Raw genomic sequence first — 11777 nt, 5'->3', positions numbered from 1 at the left:
CATTGACGTGCTTGTGGCACTGGAGTTAGGTTCTTTGGGTGACCCCATGGCTGTGGACCTCCTCTGCAATCTCCGCCCAGGTTTGTTTGGTCATGCTTGCCGGTCTTCTCCTCCTCCTGTCCCTGGAGGAGAACATGCAGGGAGGGATCACTGAACCGTGTAGTCACCCAAGGCCTTCCATCTGCCATTGTGGCTGCAGGTTTCCCTTCAGTTTTCCAATCACAGTGAGGCAGGCTGTAACTCCTGGGCAGAAGGCAGGCTGTAGCTCCTGGGCAGAAGGCAGGCTGTAGCTCCTGCCTGGAATGCAGTCTGCAGTTCCTGGCTGGAAGGCAGGCTCTATGTCCTTGAGTTCAATAATTTCAGAGCATGACGGGCCCCCAATTTTACTTTTATTTTTAGTTATATTTTCTTTTTTTATGTATTTTTTTATGTTTATTATATTTTATTTCATCTTAGTTTGTTCAGTTTGCTTACCCACTGTTTTTTCAATTTTCAGTCTGTTAACAGCCTATCTGTACTAATGCTTTGTCTTTCAACACACCATTAACATATTGTTTGCCTTTGCTCCATGACCCTCTGGTCAGCTATTCTATGGCCTTGTCCTATTTACACCTTCTCCTTTGCTATCTCTTGCCCCGCCCCCGCTTTTCTTGCTTATAACCTTTCACGTTTCTAATATTTGCCAGTTCTGATGAAGGGTCACTGACCTGAAACGTTAACTCTGCTTCACCCTCGCGCCCCTCGCCAAACATTTCCAGTAGGGGTACAACACTGGCAACTACCTGGCAATGTGGAAAATTGCCCGGGTACGTCCTATACACAAAACACAGGACGAGGAACCCGGCCAATTACCATCTCATCAGTCAAGTGACGGAAGGTGTCGTCGACAGTGCTGTCAAGCAGCATTTGCTTCGCAATAACCTGCTCAGTGATGCTCAGTTTGGGTTCCGCCAGGGCCACTCGGCTCCAGACCTCATTACAGCCTTGGTTCAAAAATGGACAACAGAACTGAACTCGAGGTGAGGTGAGAGTGACTGCCCTTGACATCAAGGCAGCATTTGACCGAGTATGGCATCAAGGAGCCCTAACAAAACTGAAGACAATGGGAATTGGGGCGGAAAGCTCTCGGCTGGTTGGTGTCATACCTAGCATGAAAGAAGATGGTTATTGGATGATCATCTCATCTCAGCTCCATAACAAGACTGCAGGAGTTCCTCAGGGTAGTGCTCCAGGCCCAACCATCTTCAGCTGCTTCATCAATGACCTTTCTTCCATCATAAGGTCAGAAATGGTGATGTTCACTGATGATTGCACAGTGTTCAGTACCATTCGCGTCTCCTCAGATACTGAAGCAGCCCGTGTCCATATGCAGCAAGACCTGCACAACATCCAGGCTTGGACTGATGTTTGGTGTCAATGTTACTTGCCACTTAAGTGCCAAGCAATGACCATCTCCAACAAGATAGAATTCAACCATCTCCCTTTGGTGTTCAATGACATTGCCATCACTGAATCTCCAACTATTGACATCCTGGGGTTGCCATTGACAAAAAACTGGATCAGCCACAGAACTACTGCGGCTCCAAGAGCAGGTCAGAGGCAGGGAGTTCTGTGGCGATTAACTGACCTGTCCCCCCAATGCCTGCCCACCAACTACAAGGCAGAAGTCAGGATTGTGATGCAATACTTTCCACTTGCCTGGATGGGAGCAACTCCAACAACACTCAAGAAGCTCAACACCATCCAGGACAAAGCAACCCACTTGAGTGGCACCTCATTCACTCCCTTCACCACCGACGCACAGTGTCAGCAGTGAGTACTATCTACAAGATGCACTGCAGCAACTCACCAAGGCTCCTTTGACAGTTTCCAAACCTGCAACCGAGAAAGACAAGGGCAGCAGATGCATGGGAACACCAGCACCTGCAAATTCCTCTCCAAGGTACACACCATCCTGACTTGGAGCTATATCACCGTTCCTTCACTGTCACTGGGTCAAAATCCTGGAACTCCCTTCCTAACAGCACTGTGGGTGTACCTACACCCCAAGGACTGTAGCATTTCAAGAAGGAAGCTCACCACCACCTTCTCAAAGGCACATAGGGATGGGCAATAATTGCTGGCCTCGCCGACGATGCCCACATCCCATAAACAAATAAAAATGTTTCTGATGATAAGTCACAGACCTGAAACGTTAACTCTGCTTCTCTCTCCACTGATGCTGCCTGACCTGCTGAGTATTTCCAGCACTTTGTTTTTAGTTCAGATTTCCAGCATCTGCAGTATTTTGCTTTTATTTAACTACAGTTACAGTGTGTATCGATTTATGGGTACTAAAGTGAGTGCCCACCACCTGCATACAATTAAACACAATTAATATACAATTAACACTCCTGACCAGCCTCCCATATTCTACTCTCTGTAAACTTGAGGTCATCCAAAACTCCACTGCTCTACTAGCTTCAACAAATGCCCGTCACCCATAACCCCTGTGCTCCCTGACCTACATTGGCTCCTGGTGAAACAACACCTCAATTTAAAAATTCTCATCTTGTTTCCAAATCCCTCCAAGGCCTGGCAGTTGCCTATCTCTGTAATTTCCAGCCGTAAACCTTGCGAGATATCTGCGCTCCTCTAATCCCGGCCTCTCGAGCATTCCCGTTTTCAATCACTCCAATATTGGTGGCAGAACCTTCGGTTGCAAAGGCCTTAAGCTCTGGAACACCCTCCCTAAACCTCTCTACCTCACATTCCTCCTTTAAGACACTCCTTAAAGCCTGTCTCTTTGACCAAACTTTTTGTCATCTGCCCTAATATCTCTCGATGTGGCTCAGTAACATGTCTTGTTTTACATTGCCTCTGTAAAACACCTTGGGACGTTTTATTACTTTAAAGGTACTATATAAATACAAGTTGTTGTTCAAGCTAAAACAGTAGCAGTTAGAGCCGATTTCAAAAGGGATAATTGTGCTCAACAAACCTCCATTTTTTGAAGAGCTGACTGAGATAGTAGATGTGGAAATATGGTGGATGTGGTTTACATGGATTTAGAAAATCTTTAACAAGGCATGACATGAGATTACTGGAGATTAAGGGGTATGGAATTAGGGGGAGGATAACAAACTGGATAAAAAATTGGTTAGAAGGAAGGGAATGGAGAGTAGGAATTGAGTGCAGTTTTCCAGAGTGATTGGAAGTGGGTAGCTGTGTCCCACAGGGTTTTGTTCTGGGGCCACTTCTGTTCACTCTGTCATTGATTTGGGTACAGACTAGAGGGAGTGGTGTTGTAATGTGCAGATCGTATCAAAGTAGTAGGAATAGCTAATTCTTTGGAAGACCAAAGGAAGCTGCAAAGGGAGATTGAGATGATGATGGAATGGGTTAAAAAGTGGCAGGTAGAATTCAATGTCACTTTAGTGTTTGGTTTGCAAAAAATAACAGCAATAATTATACTCTGAGTGGGAGTAGGTTCAGTGCTATGAAGAGCAAGGATCTGCAGGAACAGGTTCACAGGACATTAAACACAATACCTTTGGTTGATAGGGCTGTTAAAAAAAAAGGCAGGCTAATAGAATTCTATGTTTTAGGAACATAGGAACAGGAGTCAGCCATTCAGCCTCTTGACCCTGTTACACCATTCAATTAGATCAACCCCATTTTACCCACCTTTGATCTGTATCCTTTAGTATCATTGCTCAAGAAAAATCTATCACTCAGTCTTGAAATTTTCATTTGATCCCCCAGCATTCATTGTCTTTTGGAGAGAGAGTTGCAGATTTCTGCAGCATTTGTGTGAAGAAGCATTTCCAAATAGGCCTCAATGGTGTAGCTCTAATTTTAAAATTGTACTTCCTTGTTCTGAATTTCCCCCAAAAGCACCAATTCTCAAGTGTTTCTTTGTATTTGTATTTCCCCATACCAGATAGTATCCGAATGAATCTGCATTCTATCCTCTCTAAAGCCTCAATACACTTCCTGTAATGTGCAGCCCAATACTACAGACATTACTCTCACTGAGGTCCTCAGGTTTAAATAGTCTCATCATTACCTCTTGGCTTTTATAGCCTATACCTCGAGATTGGCTTTGGAGTGGGGACAAATTCACTAGATTCACTAGAATGATGCCAGTGTTTAAAGGGTTAAATTATGAGGACAGATTGCATAAACTTTAAGTTTTGTGGTAGTGAAAGTCTGTATTAGATTAGATAGGTGGATAAAGAAAATTGGGATGAAATATGGGAACAGAGTGGGTAAATAAAAGAAAAGACAGACTTGCATTTATATAACACTTTTCACAACCTCAGGATATCCCAAGGATCTTTCCAGCCAATGAAGTACTTTTGAAACATGGTCACTGTTATAATGTAGGGAACATGGAAGCCAATTTGTGCACAGCAAGCTCCCACAAACAGCAATGTGATAATGACCAGATAGTCTGTGATGAGGACTGTTTGTTTGTGTGAAGGGTAAATGCTGATACTCACTAGTGGTCCGAATGGCCTGTTTCCATGTTATAACTTCTTTGTATGCCAATCCCTCAGGTCTCTGCATGCTACCTTTTACAGGAGCTGGCTAGTTTCTAGTTCTTTACCTCTGTCAAAGGCCACAGTGAGGTCAAGAAATGTATATGCGCCCGTATACTCAGAAATAACTTAGATTTCTATAAAATCTTTCACGTCTTCAGGACATCCGAAAACATTTGATGGCCAGTGAATTAATTTTAAAGTGCAAACAATACAATCAATTTGTACACAGTCTCTGCTGCCCATATTCAAAGCCAATCCCTCAACTTTACCACGAGGAAGCTTGTGTGGAGTAGAAGCAATGGCTGTTGGGCTGAAGTCCTATGTGTGCTGTAAATACTGTATAATACTATGTGGTCTCACTTAGCCTCTCTAAGGTGGTGACGTAGTGGTATTGTCACTGAACTAGTAATCCAGAGGCTCTGGCTAATGTCCTGGGGACACAGGTTCAAATCCGACCATGGCAGCTGGTGGAATTTAAATTCAATTAATAAAAATCTGGAATTGAAAGCTAGTCTCAGTAATGGTGCCATGAAACTATCATCGATTGTCGTAAAAACCCATCTGGTTCATTAATGTCCTTTCGGGAAGGAAATCTGCAGTCTTTACCCAGTTTGGCCTATGTGTGTCTCCAGACCCACAGCAATGTGGTTAACTCTTAACTGCCCTCTGAAATGGCAATTAGGCATGGGCAACAAATGCTGGCCATGCCAGAGACACCCACATTCCATGAAAGAATTAAAAAAACCTCCCATCACGTCAATCAAAGATACGACCATTTCTGATCACCTCCCTTTCCATTCACATTCTGGTTCCCATCCCAATCTCACATCCTTTTGTGTCTTTCCAAGTCACATACAACAGCATTTCAAATATGCTGGCATCACCCCCTTCCTCAAAAAACCCACACTTGATCCATCTGTCCTTACAAACTACCAGCCCATCTCCAACTTCCCTTTCCTGTCCAAAGTTCTTGAACGTGTTGTTGCTTCCCAAATCCTTGCCCAAATTTCCCACAGCTCCATGTTTAAACTTCTCCAGTGAGGTATCCATTCCTGTCACAGCATCGAAACATTTGTCAATAAGTCACAAATGGCATTCTTTATGATTGTGACTGTCATTAATTATCACTTCTCATCCTACTCGACCTGTCTGCTGCCTTTGACACAGTTGACCACACCATCCTCCTCCAATGCTTCTCTGTCATCCAGCCTGAGACTGCCCTCACCTGGTTTCATTCCTAGCATTCCAGTAGTGGCCAGCGAATCACCTGCAATGATTTCTCTTCCTGCTCCCACATCTTGGTCTCCCCTACCTATTTCTCATCTACATGCTGTCCTTTGGGAACATAAACCAATGCACAGTAAGATTCCATTTGTACAGTGGCAACAACCAGCTTTTACCACCACCTCTTTCATCTCCTTCACTGCTTCCGATTTCTAACACTGCTTCTCTGACATCCAATACTGACATAGCCACTGATTCCATCCACCTTCCGAGGCACTCTTGAGCCGAACTCGTCTGCATTTCCACCCCCTGCTGTCCCTTCATTCTCCCCGTCATTCATGGCCATACTTCCCAAAATTTAGGCCCCACATTCTGGAATTGCCTCAAAACCCCATTGTTCTTCTCCGTAAGCATTCTCCTTAAAACAGCTTCTTTCACAAAGCTTTTAGCCACTAGCTCCTAATTTCTGTTCCTTTTGACTTGCTGTGGGTCTGACCAGATCAGTGTACAACACAGTCAGAGTTTACAGTGGGACTGCGGGTCCGCTCGGTCAGTGTGTGCAGCGGGACTGCGGGTCTGATTACAGTTACTGAAGAGGTTATGATGAGTGAATCTAGGAGTTATACAGATGTGGATTTACATTTATCTCTATCAGTTAATGTTAGTGTGCAGAGACTGGATGCATGTTAACTGGAGATTTGACTAAGCATAACTATCTCTGTTTTTAAACACATGGACCTAGGACATAATTGAGTTTCAAAGTGGATTCCTTCCCTTACTGCATTTGATTTTGAGTGCTATTGCTACATGAGTGTGGTTGTAAGTAAAACTGTTATCATCTTAACCTGAGTGGATTCTTTACAGAAACAACATCAGACCAGAGTGATATTGAAAGCAGAATCCGTGCTCTGAAGGATGAGCTTAGGAAACGCAAGTCAATTGTGGATAAGTTTAGTTTAGAGATACAGCACTGAAACAGGCCCTTCAGCCCACCGAGTCTGTGCCGACCATCAACCACCCATTTATACTAATCCTACACTAATTCCATATTCCTACCACATCCCCACCTGTCCCTATATTTCCCTACCACCTACCTATACTAGGGGCAATTTATAATGGCCAATTAACCTCTCAACCTGCAAGTCTTTGGCATGTGGGAGGAAACCGGAGCACCCGGAGGAAACCCACGCAGACACAGGGAGAACTTGCAAACTCCACACAGGCAGATAAGCTGAAAAAAGAACAGAAGAAACGTCAGAAGGAGAGATTGAAAGCCCAGGAGGCTAGCCTCCTTAAACAACTGGAGGTGAGACTATTGTGGAAGGGCCTGACACCCCACACTGTCTAACCAGTTTTCAGCTGGCGATAGAACATCAGTCACTGCAGAAGCTGCAATTCAGCCAGTTGCACATAATTCATATTCTCAAAATCAACTCAGCATCTACAAAGTAGATGCTTTTACAATTTTTAATTAGAAAATCATTGAGGGCTATAAAGTGTTTTGGGATGTCCGGCGGGCAAGAAAGATGTTATTCAAAAATAGGTTTTCTCTTTTGGTCTGTCTCTGCTCCACCGTTAGTGGCAGAGTCTTCCACATTATGTCCAAAGCTCGTTCAAAACCATTTCCCAAATCCATCTGCATTGCCACATCACTTCCTACTTTCAGGAGGTTCCTGAAGATCTATGTTTTTCAATGGCACCTTGGGTAGCCTCTCCGTAGGCTGTCACACTCCTGCTCAATGCCCACTTCTTCTTTGTTAAAGCAGTTCGGGGCATTTTGCTATATTAAATGCTGGATAATTAGAGGTTGTTGTAGTGTTGGGATTTTGTGTGTTAAGTGTTTGGTAGGGAGGGGGGACCCTTAACTAACAGATTGGTTTTGACAACATATGACCATCCAGGTATTTTGTCACCCCCATTAATCTTTTTAGTTACTTACTTGGGTGATTAGTTTTACTTGCTGCTAAAATTCATTTTTTTTATTCAGAAATGGTTTTGCAGTTTGTCTGGTGCAGTTAGCAAACTATGATTGACTTGTGGTTCTTTAAATCGGAATGTTTGACCTCACATGTCTCTCTGTGTCTCTGTCTTCACCAGTCCTATGATGAATTTATTAAGAAGACCCAGGCTGAACTAAGTAAAGACCTTGATGTGGCCTGCTCAACCAAACCGCAGATCAAAAACCTGTACTCCACTGGTACTGAGAAACCCAAGATTAAACCACTCTCTCTACAGAGGTACTGTCAGTGTTGGGTGCTAATTGGAAAATCTTCTGAAGAATTGTCTCTTCTATTGCACTTTTATATGATAAATATGATAGTAACGGTGGGTCTTCTACCCGAGTGGAATTCCTGTTGTCGAAATAAGTTAGTGGTTGAAGGGTCCCCAGTTATCTAGCAGCTTTATGTTGGGGAAGCTGTGCATTTACCTAGACTTTATAGCACACAAACCAACCATTCGACTCAACAGGTCTATGTAGGTATTTATGCTCCACCTGAGCCTCCTCCCACCTTACACCATCTGACCCTAATAGTGCTTCCTCTTCCTTTTTCTTTCAGGTACTTATCTAGATTGCCCTTAAATACATCTATATTATTCACCTTAAGCACTCCATGTAGTAGCCAGTTCCATAATTCTCACCACTCTCCACTCCACACTCTGGGTGAAGAATTTTCTCCTGAACTCCCTGTGGATTTATTCATGACTGCCTTATATTAATGGCCCCTAGTTCTGGTCTCCCCCACAAGTGGAAGCATCTTCTCTATGTTTACCCTATTTGAACCCCTTCATATTTTAAAGAACTCCATCAGGACACACCTCAGCCTTCTCTTTTTTAGATTAAAGACCCCCAGTCGGTTCAGCCTTTCCTAATAGTTATAACTAATGTTCCTCTCAACAGTTTAAAACCTTTCCAAAAACAAGCCTGTATATCTGATGCAAAACCGATCAGGTCATTCTGTATGACAGAAAAGAAGAGCATTGTTCAATAATTTTATTTTAAAGCAAACCTATGCAATTGCTCCAAAATGTTAATGTTCATACATTACCTGGGCAGGTCAATTGGGTGAGTTTTGGGATGTGCCATGAGGCAGTCCTGGGAGTGTAGTATTTCCACAAAATCCGTGTATTGTTGGGATTGTAAACTGCCATTTGTATACTCGCATCTCCTGCCCCCAGGTTGTAATGTTCCATGCACTGAAATGGACAATGACTCTTTTCTCCATTCATATTGAACACCCTTTCATACTTGAAATTTGAATTTATTTGCTGCTTCCGTTTACCCTATCTCCATCACACACTATTGTCTAAAGAGCTGGTTGTTCCAGCCTGGAGGCCCGGTTACATATTTGAGTACTGCTCTGTAGCAACCTTCAGTGTCAAAAGAATCCATTCCACCATGTTACCACTTTCTCCTTTCACCATGGTCTAGCCAATGATGAGGGAAGGAGTAAGTGTCAATCAAGACAGAAACTCAACTTCAGGTTGACCCAATGCTTCCACACAGTGTGCACCAGGCCCAATACCTCCTTCAATTAGTTTGTGCTAAGTGCTGCAATTATATTCTCCTCTTTCGGGTGTTGATAGCAGACAGTCATTTAACCGAAGCTTTGTATGCTACTGGTTTAAGAAGATTGGACGATGCAACTGTTTGGCATCTTAATTTAATACGCATCAAAAGTGACTAAGTGCATGGAGCGAAATGTGTGTGGAAAATAAAAATTGGAATTCCTTTATAACTGAAACATGGTAGATTTCTCCAGCATTTTGTATTTCACAGCACAGAAATGTGATTGTAATATTAGATCAGGATGGTACCTTTCTTACTGCTGGTGTTTCAGGTTCATTTTTATTCAATGATAAAGTTGCTGTTTCAAGTTGGTGACATTTTATCAGAATCTGATGCAAGGTCATTGACCTGAAACATTAACTCCATTTCTCTCTCTCCACAGCTGCTGCCTGACCTGCTGAACGTTTCTAGCATTTTCTGTTTTTCGTTCAGATTTCCAGCATCTGCAGTATTTTGCTTTTGTCATTTTATTCAACTCATTATGGCCCAGAGTGGGAATTGTTTTACATTCCCTGGAAGACATTTTTGATAGCTGATTGCCTTTTTACTGATATAACTCCTCCAGGCAGCAGTGCAGAAATCTGTGTTCTTGCAGTTTAAAATGTGACTATTACCCAGAGACATCAGCTGTGTTACCAGCAGGGCAGGTTATAAGGTGAAAAGCAAGTCAGAAAAGCTTGCTGGGAAATAGTGGCACAACAGTTTCAGGGTTCTGACTAGGAGGCCAGTGTTGGTTTACCAGTTGTGTCTATCACAGACACTCCAGAAGGTTAGGCAAAGATTGGGAAATGCTGTTTAGTATGGGGACTGCCTGTTTATGCACCACAGTCCAGGAAGGGGTTGACTGGATTTATCCATCAGTGAAAATAGCTAAGTTGGTTATACTGCACGGACTATATGATTACGCTGCCGAGCTCTAAGTTAGAATTTGTTTTCTGTTTTCAGGACTGAATCTGCAAAGAGCTGGAAATCCCTTACTGAGGGCGAAAGATCCAAAGCATCGTTGGGCTCCGTTGCCAAACACGGTATGTACCTGTTACCACACACCAATAGATTTGGACCCCAGGGGTTGTGCCTTTAAACAGCTAAGTTAGTGTAGGATTGAAAAGCTCTAGAAAATGTTTACTATCATTTTAATATTTTGACTTGATGTATTGAGCAGCAAGCAGTCAGCCTTCATATTGAAAGCCAGTGTAAATCAGCAGCTGATATATTTATGTTTTTGGTAATTCTGCAATCGGTTGCTGCACTGATCTCCAGTTCACCTACTCTCCCTTGTATCTAGATCTTTCGCATTCAGTTCTGAACTTGTATGTGCCATCACCAGACTGGCTTTTTAAAAAAAAATTCCAAATATTGTTTCAGTAAGGCTTTTTTGTTCCTTTACTGAGAATGCAATAGCTTTCAAAACTACATCCTCAAGTGGTGTCATTGCAAGTTTACATGGATAAAATAATTTCACGTCCCACTTCAGAGACTTGAATCCCATAATCCAGACTGACACTTTAGTGCAGTACTGAGTGAGAGCTTCACTGTTGGTGGTGCTGTCTTTTGTTGAAGATGTTAAACCGAGGCCCCGTCTGCCTTCTCAGGTGGATGTAAAAGAAAAGTGTAGCGAGTTCTTCCCAAGTGTCCTGGCCAATTTTTATCCCTCAGTGAACACCTAAAACAGATTATCTCGTCATTGATCTTATTGCTAGTTGTGGGACCTTGCTGTGCTGCCGTGATTCCAACATTACAACCGTGACTGCATTTCAAAAAGTATTTGATTTATTGTCAGGTGCTTTGGTGGTGGTCCTGAGGACATGAAGTGTATTGTACACACACAATTTCATTCTTTATAGAAAGTGATTGAGTAACACCAATTACTTGTGTTTGTTACAGACCAAAGATTATCAAGTCCAGAAGGGCAGAAATCTAATTGCCTCAGTGAACTGCAAGCATCAGACTGAAGCAAATCCACAATCTTCGATAGTCGAGATTGGTCAAACAATTTGTTTCTCTCTACTTTGCGACAAAAAATTTCTCAAAGATGCAACTTTCCAGGAATCTGATGCAACTGAGGTTTACTTCATAGGAGATGCTATTGTCAGATTCAAGTGCTGTACTATTTTATATACTGAATCGATAAACTGATTTAATAGATATCTCTAAGCCTCGGTCTTAGACAAGGTTACATGTAAAAGACAAGTTAAACCTTCTGATAAATCTGACTTTATTTTGATGAACAGCCTCTCTGGTGATGTTGGACATTATTTTGAAGCTCAGTTGTTCTGTGAGCAGGCCTAGATTCATACCTGCTCTTGGATATCTCTGATAGTGATATTTTTTGTTTCATTTATAATTAAGGTTTCAAGTGTTTATTTTTAGCAGCATTTTGTTTACTCCAAATTCAGTCTAGGAACATAGGAGCAGGAGTAGGCCATTCAGCCCATCGAGCCTGCTGCGCTATTCTATAT

At 42.6% G+C, this 11777-nt stretch overlaps 1 long non-coding RNA gene across 1 annotated transcript; it reads left to right on the top strand.

The window, feature by feature from the left end:
* The first annotated feature begins 6976 nt into the window (after positions 1–6976).
* On the top strand, positions 6977–11271 carry LOC137372606 (uncharacterized). Its single transcript, XR_010975461.1, has 4 exons — positions 6977–7056; positions 7848–7987; positions 10264–10343; positions 11203–11271. It is a non-coding gene; the product is annotated as an uncharacterized lncRNA (long non-coding RNA).
* The last annotated feature ends 506 nt before the right edge of the window (positions 11272–11777 follow it).

Source organism: Heterodontus francisci, chromosome 8 (assembly GCF_036365525.1).
Source record: "Heterodontus francisci isolate sHetFra1 chromosome 8, sHetFra1.hap1, whole genome shotgun sequence".
In the NCBI taxonomy this organism is placed as follows: domain Eukaryota; kingdom Metazoa; phylum Chordata; class Chondrichthyes; order Heterodontiformes; family Heterodontidae; genus Heterodontus; species Heterodontus francisci.
The sequence above is the reverse complement of the archived record's forward strand: the minus strand, read 5'-3'. Positions and strand labels throughout refer to the sequence as shown.